We start from the raw sequence: 13,026 nt of genomic DNA on the forward strand, positions 1-13,026 counted from the left end.
TCTTCAAGATGATGATGTGCTGTCATAGGACTTGATTGATCATGGGAATCTACAGAAATTTGCATTTACTCTATGGTGTATAGACACTCACCTTGAGTGACCTCATAGAGAAATGCCAAAACAAATGGCCATATTGTCTGTTTGTTGCATGAGGTCTAAATCATAAGTCATCACTTCTAGGGGATAGGGGTTGTTAATTAATATATGTCTATATGAATGGCTAATAGAATAGATAGGAAAATCATTCTCTAATTCTTTTTTTAATGAGAAACTTTTTATGTTTTTTTTAATTTTATTTTATTTTACAATACTATTCAGTTCTACATAACAGCCACAGATTCCCTTGTTCTCTCCCTTCCTGCCCCCCTCCCCTTCCCCCCAGCTCACCCCCCATTCCCATCTCCTCCAGATCAAGGTCTCCCCCGAGAACTGACATCGACCTGATAGACTCAGTCCAGGCAGGTCCAGTCCCCTCCTCCCAGATTGAGCAAAGCTTCCCTGCATAAGTCCCAGGTTTCAAACAGCTAACTCATGCAATGAGCCCAAGACCTGGTACCACTGCCTAGATGCCTCCCAAACAGATCAAGCCAATTGACTTTCTCACCTATTCAGAGACCCTGATCCATTTGGGGGCCCCTCAGCCTTTGGTTCATAATTCATGTGTTTCCATTCATTTGGCTATTTGTCGCTGTGCTTTATCCAACCTTGGTTTCAACAATTCTCGCTCATATAAACCCTCCTCTCTCTCACTAATTATACTCCCAGTGCTCCACCAGGGGCCTAGCTGTGGATGTCTGCATCCAGATTCCTCAGTCCTTGGATGGGGTTTCTGGCACAACTGTTAGGGTGTTTGGCCATCCCATCACCAGAGTAGGTCAGTCCCAGCAGTCTCTAGGCCATTGCCAGCAATCTTTTGTGTGGGTATCTTTGTGGATTTCTGTGGGCCTCTTTAGCACTTTGTTTCTTCCTTTTCTCATGTGGTCTTCATTTACCATGGTCTCCTATTCCTTGTTTTCCCTCTCTGTTCTTGATCCAGGTAGGATCTCCCGCTCTCTTTCCCTCGGCCCTCACCCTGCATTGCTCCCACTCATGTCCAGGCTGTTCATGCAGATCTCATCCATTTCTCCATCATTGGGTGATCTCCATGTCTTTCTTGGGGTCCTGTTTTCCAGGTAGCCTCACTGGTGATGTGAGCAGCAGTCCAGTCATCCTTGTTCCACATCTAGTATCCTCCTATGAGTGAGTACATACCATGTTTGTCTCTCTGAGTCTCGGTTACCTCACTCAGGATGATTTTTTCTAGATCCATCCATTGCTCAACATCCCTAATTATCAGGGATGTGCAAATCAAAACAACTCTGAGATACCACCTTACACCCATCAGAATGGTTAAGATCAAAAACACTGAAGACAGCTTATGCTGGAGAGGATATGGAGCTAGGGGAACACTCCTTAACTACTGGTGGGAATGCAAGCTTGTACAACCACTTTGGAAATCAATATGGTGCTTTCTTAGAAAATTGGGAATCAATATCCCCCAAGAACCAGCTATACCAGTGTTGGGCATATACCCAAGAAATGCTGAATCATACCACAAGGGCACTTGCTCAGCTATGTTCATATCAGCATTGTTTGTAATAGCCAGAAACTGGAAACAACCTAGATGCCCTTCAATTGAAGAATGGATAAATAAAATGTGATACATGTACACAATGGAATATCACTCAGCAGAGAAAAACAATGATATCATGAGGTTTGCAGGCAAATGGATGGATCTAGAAAAAGTCATCCTGAGTGAGGTAACCCAGACTCAGAAAGACAAATATGGTATGTACTCACGCATAGGAGGATACTAGATGTGGAACAAGGATGACTGGACTGCTGATCATTCTCTAATTCTTAAAGACATGATTATCAGAAAACTTAGGGGAACTTTTTCATTGAACAAATATTACACCACAATTTAACTTTCTTCTCATAATAATACTGAGACACATAAGTGTTCGTCCTATATACACCTCCTACCTAATCTCTGCACACAAGATCTACCTTAAACCCTCTTTACCATGTTGTGGGAGCACAGTCCAAGAATGGATTCATGTGAGATTCTGAGTGCTTATGAGAAAATTCGAAGAAACCAAGACAAGATTCTTGTGATCATTGTTTATTCAAAAATAGAGAATTGTTCTTGGGATGTGTTGTTGTGTCCTTCCCAGGAGTAGTGAATAGGAGCTAGTTATCTCAGATTATTGAATGCAACTGGCTATTGTCACTTGTTTCTGTGCCTCTAAAGAAAAAATGTGGTGTTGCCCAGTGCAGCTTGTCTGCCATGTGTGGCTCACTGGCGCGTGTTGCTTGCCCTTGTGACTGGACTCTTTACTCATTTGAACGGTGTAACCCTCAGAGTATAAGTTGGTACTCTGAATAAAGTTGGCTATTGTATGAGATTTTAGTCTGCCTCATTTATCAACTCCATTCCCCCAGGTCTCACTGCTTCCAGAGTGGTAAACATCTAGAATCACAAATCAGGGATCTGCAGTGGAATAGGAGATAAGAGTGGAGACCCTCACAGAAGGAGGTGAGTGAGAATAGTTGGGAAGAAACCAGGGAAGTGTTCCCTTGTGTCTATCTTGTGCACCATTTCTTAAAGTAAGGAGGAGCATACGGATTAAAATCACAACTATCAGATTGCTTGCAAATTGTTTATGATTACAGCCCCTGGTTTCCAGAAAAAAAAGGAACTATGGAACTTGTAATGAAAAGTATTGGAGAGAGTCTGAAAGAGTGTTGAAACGTTAATCATAAGTAAGAGATGGCTGAATATAAACTTGAAGATCAAATCTTAAAACTGGGAAAGGAGCCGGGCAGTAGTGGCCCTTGCCTTTAATCCCAACACTCAGGAGGCAGAGTAAGACAGATCATTGTGAGTTCGAGGCCAGCATGGTCTACAGAGCGATATCCAGGACAGGCAACAAAACTACACAGAGAAACCCTGTCTCAAAAAAAAAAAAAAAAAAACTTAAAAAAAAACTGATACACAAGGAAAAAGATGATTTTTTTTCCCAGTCAGGCAAAATCAAAAGTATACATAGTGCATTACTGATAATTATGCTGGTGACAACTCCCTCAATCATTTATTTGAACCTCCTTCATATAAGTAACCTCCCTGCCCAAAAATGACCCTGAAGCACGGGATGAAAATTTGATAATCAGTCCAAGCTCAAATTCTCTCCACTTGGATGAGGACTTAGGAATATTCAATGGGGAGGTGGGAAAGATAGAGGAATGGAGCAGTGAGTGAGCCGTGGAGAGAGGCAGAACTGGAGACACAATGTCCTTGACTGGTGTGAGAGAAGGCTATGGTGGAGAGGGGAACATCTTGTTGTCAACTAGGTCCTACAGGGTGGTGTGCAGCAGGCTGGAGCTTGCACTCCAATGGAGCCCTCAAACACACTACCCAGATACATGATCACCCTGGTTCTGAGCAGCAACAGCATTTCCAAGATGAAGAACAGTTCATTTTCTGGATTGGACTTTCTCAAAAGACCTCTACAGTCTGTCATGTCCTTGGAAGCTACTTTGATACCCATGACGCACAGCCCAAGGCTGTGTTGAAGCTCAAGATTCATGTGGATATCTGTGGCCCTACAGCAGCCAGGAGCCACGTTGATGTCCCGGGCCTGAGTTACTACCAAAGTCCATACAGATGTCCTCTGTCTGTCTGCTGACTGAGGTTATGATGATGTTGGCAGTACTTACACTAGGGGACATGCTGATGTGAGTTGCCTGTGCAGTCCCTGAGACCATCTAGACATCTGTGGTCATGTTGCCATGAGGGCCATGTCTTGGTATTGATCCTGCTGCAGCCAGGGTCTGCCTTGAGCCCTGTGGCTGGTATTGCCACTGAGAGACAGGTGTTGTCTGTGGTATGTTCCGCCACCTAAACCCACATTGATATCTGTGTCCTGTGTTACCTTCGTGGGCCATATAGATGTCTGTGAAATTCCTTCCATCTGAAGCCATGTTGATTCCCTGGGCTGTGCTGCTGCTGGGGCCATTTGGGTCTGGTTGGCTGCACTGCAACCTGAGGCCATGTTGATGTCCTTGTCCTGCATGGCTAACAGAGGCTCTGGTGGTATCCATGGCATGTGTAGCAGCATATGGCTGTGTTGATGTCTGTGGTCTGTACTACCACCAGAGACCATGCTGAGGTCCATGGCCCCTACAGCTGCTGGAGACCATGTAGATGTCCATGGTCTGAGCTGTATCCAGAAGCTATGTGTAATTCCATGATCTCCTGCTGACTCTATAGGGCAAGAAAGCTACTTTTGCCAGGATATTGAAGACTGCAAACTCACAGTGAGAAAGAGGAACATAGAAGGCTTCTGTGACAACTCCTATCCTTATCCCACAGCACCCCCTGTAGAGAGGTCGCAGTTTAGATAGGAAGTCACCAAATAGAACTCTTAAAATTGTAATAATGCTGAAGTACAGCTTTCCATAATTGATGGCTTCTGATAAAGGTGCAGGTGGGGAAGGACCCAGTTTTCTTAAGGGGCTGACAACCAGGAGTTTGAACATGCACAGTGAGTATATGTGTAATACCAATTGGCCTTGTTTTTGTTTGTTTGCTTTCTTGTTTTTTTTCCTTTTTATTCTTATTTGGGGAGGTGAGGGAGAATATAACAAGGGTGATGGGGTGTACCTGGGAGGACTGGGAAGTGTGTGCACTCAGGGGAATTATGGTGTTAAATTCCCAAATAATCATTGCAGAATATTTGTTTACACTGTGTGAAGATGTGTCACTGTGACTGGATTAATAAGGAGTTGAATGTCCAATAGCTAGGCAGAATGGAATATGTGAGACTTCCAGGCAGACAGAGGATCTCAGGATGAATCTAGCTTTACAAGAAATTTCAGTGAGACACTGAAGAAGTTGGACATATGGTATAGAGGAGAGGTAATTGAGTCATGTGGCAAAACAGAGGTTAATAGAAACAGCTTAATTTGAGTTATAAAAGATAGTTGGGAATGAGCCTAAGCTAAGGTGCAGCTGAAGGCTTCCTTTGTCCCACCTGACCCATGGTCAGGACAAATCTCTCCCACCTGCCAGTCCTGCAGCTGCTTGGTCTCAAATAAACACACAGAGGCTTATATTAATTAAAACTGTTTGGCCTAATGGCTCAGGCTTCTTGCTAGCTAGATCTTACACTTAAATTAATATTCTTATTTATGTTTAGCTACAGGGTTTGGTACCTTTTCCCAGTTCTGTTTTCATGTCTTGTTTATTATGGTGGTGGTGGCTGCAGCAGTTGGCAGTGTCTCCTGACTCAATGTTCCACTTTCCAGAATTGTCCTCCCTCTTTGTCCTGCCAATACTTTCTGCCTGGCTAGTGGCCAATCAGCATTTTATTTGTCAATCAATCAGAGCAACACACTCACAGCATAAAGACATCCCCAGCACTAAGGCCAAGCTTTTGTAATTAATAATAAGTCTCTGTGTTTTTATTTGTGAGAAAAGTCTGAGTATGATCAATAAAAATATTAGAAAAAAAGATGGCAAACCTCCAGCTAAAGGACAAAAGGAGATATTGAACATATGATCAGAAGACAAGTCTGTCTACCTGTGGCCAGGCAAGGCCCTAGGCACCAAGGGAGAAGCTAATCTCCTTAACAAACAGAGTCCTGTGCCACCTGAGAATATCTTTCTGGTAATGATAGCTGCTTTGACCTTTGTCTGCTGGGAGAGCCCCTGAGCACACATACTGGTCTTATGTTCTTCATCCTCCTTTGCTTCAACTTGTACATTGGATAGATCCAGCTCATGTTACCTTTTCTACTCTGTGCTTATGACTGGACCTTGGGACATCTGAAGTAAGGATTGCATTTAATTTTTGCTTGGGATTTGAATCACATCCTATTTACATAGAACATCATACTAATTGTGATCTTTTTAAATGGCAAATAGTGGCTTATGTTCTGTAAGATATCAGAACTACTAATCATATGGGTCTCATTTCAAGTTAGTCTCCAGATTTTTCTGATCAAATAGATAATGTAACTAATATTACTGAACTTAGTCTATATACCTGATCCTGATGGCAGAGTATTACACACAATGCTTTCATTGTTTCAATATTATTTATTGGTGAAATTATTAAGGCCACTCTACTTAGTTAAAAGGAAGATTTATTTAGTGGGTAACTTACAAAAAGGGAAAGGTAGGTCTCAGGGTCTGGGGAAGGTGTATCACAATCTAGCGGTGTTCTCTGGAGCTCTGCTCGGTCCACCTCCACCGTTCAGGGCCCCGGCACAGAGAAAGCACTCGCCCATCCAGCTCTCGGGTCTCCAGGCGCCTCACTTGGCCCCGCCTTGTAGGCGTGACAGTTGCCAGAGTCTCAATGGGGGTTGGAACTTCCAGATCCAAGTTGGAATGGCTACCCACTACATCTCCCCCTTTTTGTCTAAATAAGAAGGTTCTAAACTAATACAAGAAATATTGGCCAGGAATAATGAGGGATAATGACCTAGATAAGATGGAACTACAACCAATGCAAACAATATCAAGCAAGAAACACATACTAAAATCCAGAGAAATATAGAGCATAGGTAAATGGCATGTTATAAAGATCATTCCAAAAAGTGTCCTATCCTAAAGAACCTGAATCTAATACTTAATATGTTCTATATAAGATATTATATATACTAAGTTGTAGCTATAACTGCTAGTCTTCAATCCCATCAAAGACATGAAAAGGAACATAATGGTACCTGAGAAATGGTAGATGGATGTAAGCAACTTTTGGGAATCTTGCAAGAGTAGACCAAGACAGCTGGCAGCCTGGACAGTCACCTAATGTTTCTCAGCATTGTTGGTGCATTCAAATTGGCTACAGGCCTAGAGTATCTGACAGACCATTTTCAGAAGCAGGAATTGAAAGACCATCTTACCCTGTCTTGGCAGAGTATAGTGGTCGCTTTCCTTGTGTCCCTCTTGTCCAGAAAGGACAGCATTGCATTCGTACTGTTAGCCGTCAAGGCAGGGGCAGTTCTTTGCCCAGTAGGCCATTTTGTGCCAAGAAGACAAACTTCCAAATGGAAATGTCTTAAAAGCCCAACATTCTCTCAGGATCAAATTGGTGCAGCCAGGAGCAATTGTTTCTCACATCAACAGAATTCTAAGTTATTTAAATGCCATATTCTCTAGGTCTATGAAGTGTTTGAAGATTACCTGTCCATCTGACATATGTATCTGTAAATCTGGATAACCTAACTAACGTAGATATAGAGATGACGGGTATAGGTGACTATAAATCTATAAGTCACCTACCAAAATAACCTAAGGACTAAGGCTTCACGTAAACAGTCTATAAGCAAATGTATGGTGAAGAACGATGACTTCAAAATTGTGAAAATACACAAGATATTTATAACAGAGGTAGGAATATATAGTGTGATATGCAATATGACAATAATCTTAAATATATATCAATATACCAAATATCCTAAACAGAAGTAGTTAGCCATTTTAAAGGTAAGGCAGTTGGTACTTCTGAGAGTTCAACAACAGTCATGCTCTATTTGTGAACAGCCTGAATGTTTGGTGACTGATTTTTATAGAATGTCATGATATTATTCCTAGAAACATGCATTGGTCTGTATTCCTTTTCTGAAAGTGTAGGAATTTTAATCTGGGTATTCCGCTGTTGTAACAGATCTCGGCCCCAAAGATTTACTGCTACATTTGCTACATATGGTTTCAGCCTTCCTCTCTGTCTTTCTGGCCCTATGCATTCAACCCGTCTCGAACTCTGTTTTATCTGAGATAGGGTGCCAATCCCTAAAAGTTGGACATCTACCTCTTGAAGAGGCCAATTCAGATGCCATGATTTTGGTGTAATTATAGTCACATCTGCACCTGTATCTACCAGGCCCTCCAGAACCAGGCCATTAATTCGAATTCTAAGCTTTGGTCTTTGTTCATTTATGGAAGTCTGCCAAAATATTTGTTTTATGGTGTTCTTTGTAAACTGTGATCCATCTATCAAAGCTATTTTATCATCCATTGCAGTATCGGTTTTTACATTAGGCATTGGTTTATTCAGTTGTCCTAGAGAGGAATTTCTTCCACAGTGGCTGGGAATGTTCATACTACGTTTGATTTGGGGGCCTGCAAGAGGCCCCCTGAGGTGTTTCCTGCCAGTAAAGGGTTGCCTTGTATATCTATTTTTGATCTGCACTCACTGGTCCAATGTCTGCCTTTGCCACATCTTCTACATAATCCAGTAGGTGGTTGGGGTCTCCTGTTTAGGCTATTCCTAGAAGGAGTATTACTTCTAGGAGTACCCCATGTCCAGTTTTTACTTATATGACCTGGTGTACCACATTTAAAACATTTGGTACTATGGGGCCTTCTTTCACCTCTGGGATTTGTCTCTCCTATCCAAGCCTCATTACTGTAGTTAAGAGACTAAACACCATTAGTATATTGAATCCATTCTTCCAAAGGAGCTGATCTGATCTTTAATGGTAAAAGTATTCTTTTGTATTCTGCATTAGCATTGTCAAATGACAAGGACTCATTAATACTTTTCTTAATTCTTTGTCTGACACAGCTCTTGTTATAGCCATGTTCAGTCTTTGTAAAAAATCAGTGAAGGGTTCATTCAGTCCCTGAAATATCTTTGTGTATACCACAGTTGGTTTTCCAGGTTCTGGAATTTTTCTCCCAAGCATTTAGAGCTGCTGTACGGCATAGGGATATTGTATGCTCATCATAAGTGGCTTGTACATTCCTGTCAGCGAAACATCCCTCACCAAGTATTTGATCTTGGGAGATCACAAAACCTCTGATTTTACCTTGTTCTAAATTTTTTGCCTCTTCTCTCAACCAGCTTTTCCGCTGTAACTGCTGGCTATATTCTAGAACAGCTGAAATTAACTGATGCCAGTCATCTGGAATGATTCTATATGAGGTAGACCACAAATTTAAAATCTGTTTTACATATGTGGAGTGTATCCCATATGTAACTACTGCTTCCTTTATATTTTTAAAGTCCCTTGTTGAAATTGGTTGTAATGTATATGTCATATATGGCTCGGGGTATGTGTCATCTGCTGGCTTCTTATGGATGATAACAGGATAAGCCATTGTATGAGAGCCATTTGGAGATGTTACAACCTCTATGGTCTTGACCTTCTGCTTATTAGTTCCCTTGTCATGTTTACTGAGAGTTTCTAGGGCTTGCAAACGAGCACCTAGGGTCTGTTCTAGGGAATGAACCTCCTCTCTTGCAAGGGACTCCAGATTTCTCATGGAATCTTAGAATTTTTTATGTTCCTCAGAAACACATGATTCCATGGACCTTATACTATCAATTAATGATAATCTTTCTTCCTTATATACTGTCTGAGTAGCCACAACTTCACTCTGGAGAGTTAGTGTTCTAGCCATTAAATATTCATATTTATTATCAATAAAATCAATTTTTGGTGCAAGCCTGTTTTGTAATTCCTGATTAGCAGATTCTAGAGAAAGAATCTTTTTCTGTAAGCCTTCATTGCTATCTTTGAAAGCCTGTAAATCCTGGTTAGCAGATTCCAGAGAGAGAATCTTTTTCTGTAAGCCTTCATTGCTATCTTTTAAAGCAGATTCCAGAAAGAGAATATTTTTCTGTAAGCCTTCATTGCTATCTTTTAAAGCCTGTATCAGTCCCAATAATGACTCATCTTTGTTCTTAAACCAGTGTTTGAACACTGTGTGAATTATTATGATGAATGCCAAAATGGTACAGGCCAGATATGCCTTAGGAATGTGGTATATTTCCAGGAAGATGTCATTCATCATACAGGCAAAAAGGGTCTTTAAATTCTTGTGAGGTGATGTTGTCAGCCATATTACAAGAATTATTCAAAATTTGTTAGTCAATTTTAAGGTGTAAAATTATCAAGTACCTTTCCTTGAAACAATATGCTTACCTTTCGTGGTTTGGGGGCATGTAGTAGCACTTTTCAGCCAGCAGGTGGCATTGGTACAGCTCCCAAACAGGCCCTGCTGGCGATCTTGGCTGGAGTCGGAGATGGCAGAATCTGGAGCCAGCACACAGGGGAGTGCCTCTTTCACTGGTCTGGGGGCTAAGCTAGGAAACTGAGATCGGACTAGCTGCTCCCTTTTTTGGGAATGGAACCATGTATGCATTCCCTGGTTATATGAAATTTGCCCCACGTGAGTGCCAGATATTGGTGAAATTATTAAGGCCACTCCACATAGTTAAAAGGAAGGTTTATTTAGTGGGTAACTTATAAAAAGGGAAAGGTAGGTCGCAGGATCTGGGGAAGGTGTATCGCAATCCAGCAGTGTTCTCTGGAGCTCCGCTCGGTCCACCTCCACCGTTCAGGGTCCCTGCACAGAGAGAGCACTCGCCCATCCAGCTCTCGGGTCTCCAGGCACCTCCCCTGGCCCCACCTCGTAGGCGTGACAGTTGCCAGAGTCTCAATGGGGGTGGAACTTCCAGATCCAAGTGGGAATGGCTACCCACTACAATTATTAATTATGTTTACAATTTTTCTTATACAAAACTCATATATCAAATGATAATTAAATTAATCTGCAAAATTTCAAATCAAAACTATTCTTGATATCCTGCATATAAAAATTAGTAAGGGGGAGTTGTCAGAACACAGTCTAAGAATGGAGTCATGTGAGGAGATTTCTGAGTGCTTGTAAGACAACTCCAAGAAACCAAGACAAGTGTATTGTGACCTAAGTTTCTTCAAACACAGAATTGTTCTTGGATTATGATTTCATATCCCTCCCAGGTGTAGTGTATAGGACTGAGTTTACTTTGGATTATTCATTACAACTGGCTATTGTTGTTTGTTTATATGCCTCTGTGGACAATCATGTTTCTGCCACATGCAGCTTGTCTACCCTGAATGGTTTCTCTGTCACATGCAGTTTGCCCAAATTGATTGTACACTTTGCTCATTTGACCTCTCTTGTCCCTCAGAATATAAATTGTCTAATGCTCTGGATAAAGTTGGCTTAATTAAATGAGACTTCAGTCCACCTCATTTCAGTTCCATTCTTCCAGATCCTACCACCTCTACTGTGGGGCATTTACCCACCACCCCCACAGTTCCCCAGAGTTTTCTTGAGTGCGAGCAGCAGGAAATATTAGATAGAAGGATTTATAGTGGAGAATCTTGCGGAGATAAACAGATAAAAAATAAAGGATAGCCTCGAGAGGGCCTGGAACCTTTTCCAACGGGCCCTGACTGTCTCTGCCCCAGGGGTTTTATAGAGACGCCAAGGGGTGGAGCAAAAGACCTCCTCCCCCAGCACAGCCAAGTGCAGACCATCTCAGACACCTGCACTCAGGCCCGTGGTCCTGATCATCCTCTATTCGGACCTGCTGGGTAAAGGCACAAGGAACCCGAGAACGGGCTCCCACACTCTACCATGGTAAAGAAGAGGTAATTGAACCAAAGAACCTGTGGTGTGGATACATAAAACACATTAGTCCTATGAGCTAAATGTATGGAATACTACAAAATGCAAGAGTGCATGCACACAAACAATATAAGGAAAGGATAATGAGGATTCTGAAATCTGTCACCCCAATATGATGAAGTAGGTCAACCTCCAAACAGGGCAACTCTCCAAACATGAAAATGACAAACGCCATAAAACATGATATACTCAGAAATAGATAGCCAAGAATAAGAAGTTGGGTGGCTCAGAGACCTAGGATAGAACCAAATGTTACTGACAAAAAATAAGGCACAAAATGATTCCTAGTAACATTCTGTTGTACTCACAGGTCAGTGCCTAGCCCAATGGAAATCAGAGAGGCTTCTTACAGCAGCTAATGGAATTAAATGCAGAAACTCACAGACAAATATTAAGTAGAGCTTGTAGAACCTGCAGAAGAGGTGGAAGAAAGATTTTTGGAATTAGAGGGGTCAAGGACAACAGGAGAACACAGCCCACAGAATCAATTAAACAGGGCTCATAGGGGCTCATAGTGACTGGAGTGGCAACCACAGAGCCTGCATGGGTCTGCACCAGGCGTTTATGCTGTGACTGTCTAGCTTGGGGTTGTTGTTGGACTCCTAACAAAGAGAGACAGGGGGGGTTCTACTCTTTTGCCATTTCATTGGACCTTTTTTCTCCTAATGGGTTACCTCATCAAACCTTAATATGAGGGTTAATGCCTAGTCCTATTGTATCTCCTTATACTGTCTTTCATTCCTATAAATATTCCATAGATTTCACTGGGAGGCCTCCTCTTTTAAGAAGGAAATAAAGGAGCTGTGGATCTATGGGAAAGGGAAGGTGGGAGTGAATTGGGAGAAGGGGATAGAATGGAGGCTATAGTCAGGATGTATTATATGTGAGAAGAATAAATTTTAAAACATAAGTTCCGTTTAAACAAAGAAGAATTCCCCTGTAATTATTACGGAAATATGACAATAGCAAATAACTCAGTGACTAGCCACAAGACAAAATACTATGCCTCGACCCTTTAACAATTGTTGGACACTGAGCTCATGATGATACTAAAATACAGTAACACAGCACTCAAGGGAAAAAATTTTGTTGTAAATATATTGTGGAAATAAAGAATGCAAAATGATATTACAAGGCTTTGTTTACATTAGATCAAAGCTTCCTCAGATTTTAAAAGGATTATTCAGCCAGTTCCTGTGTTTATTACAAGATTCAACATGGACCTAAATTTAATGTCTGGGCCAATAAAGCCAGAACTCTTAAACCAATGGGAGAGAGCCAAAGGAATAATGATGAACTAATGACCACATCTGGTCAAGATAGAATAGCAAAGTTAAGACTACATTTCTGATCATTATGACAGGATATCCCATGCTTAACTGGCCTACAATACACCAAGACAAGGAGTCCACATTATGTCTTTACTCAATTCATTAGACTCTTTTATGAAAAAGGAAGGAATCAACTATTAACTTACACAGTGAACTTGAGTTTACTAAATCTTTCAATAGATT

The sequence above is a fragment of the Peromyscus maniculatus genome, chromosome 1, assembly GCF_049852395.1.
Source record: "Peromyscus maniculatus bairdii isolate BWxNUB_F1_BW_parent chromosome 1, HU_Pman_BW_mat_3.1, whole genome shotgun sequence".
Taxonomy (NCBI): Eukaryota; Metazoa; Chordata; class Mammalia; order Rodentia; family Cricetidae; genus Peromyscus; species Peromyscus maniculatus.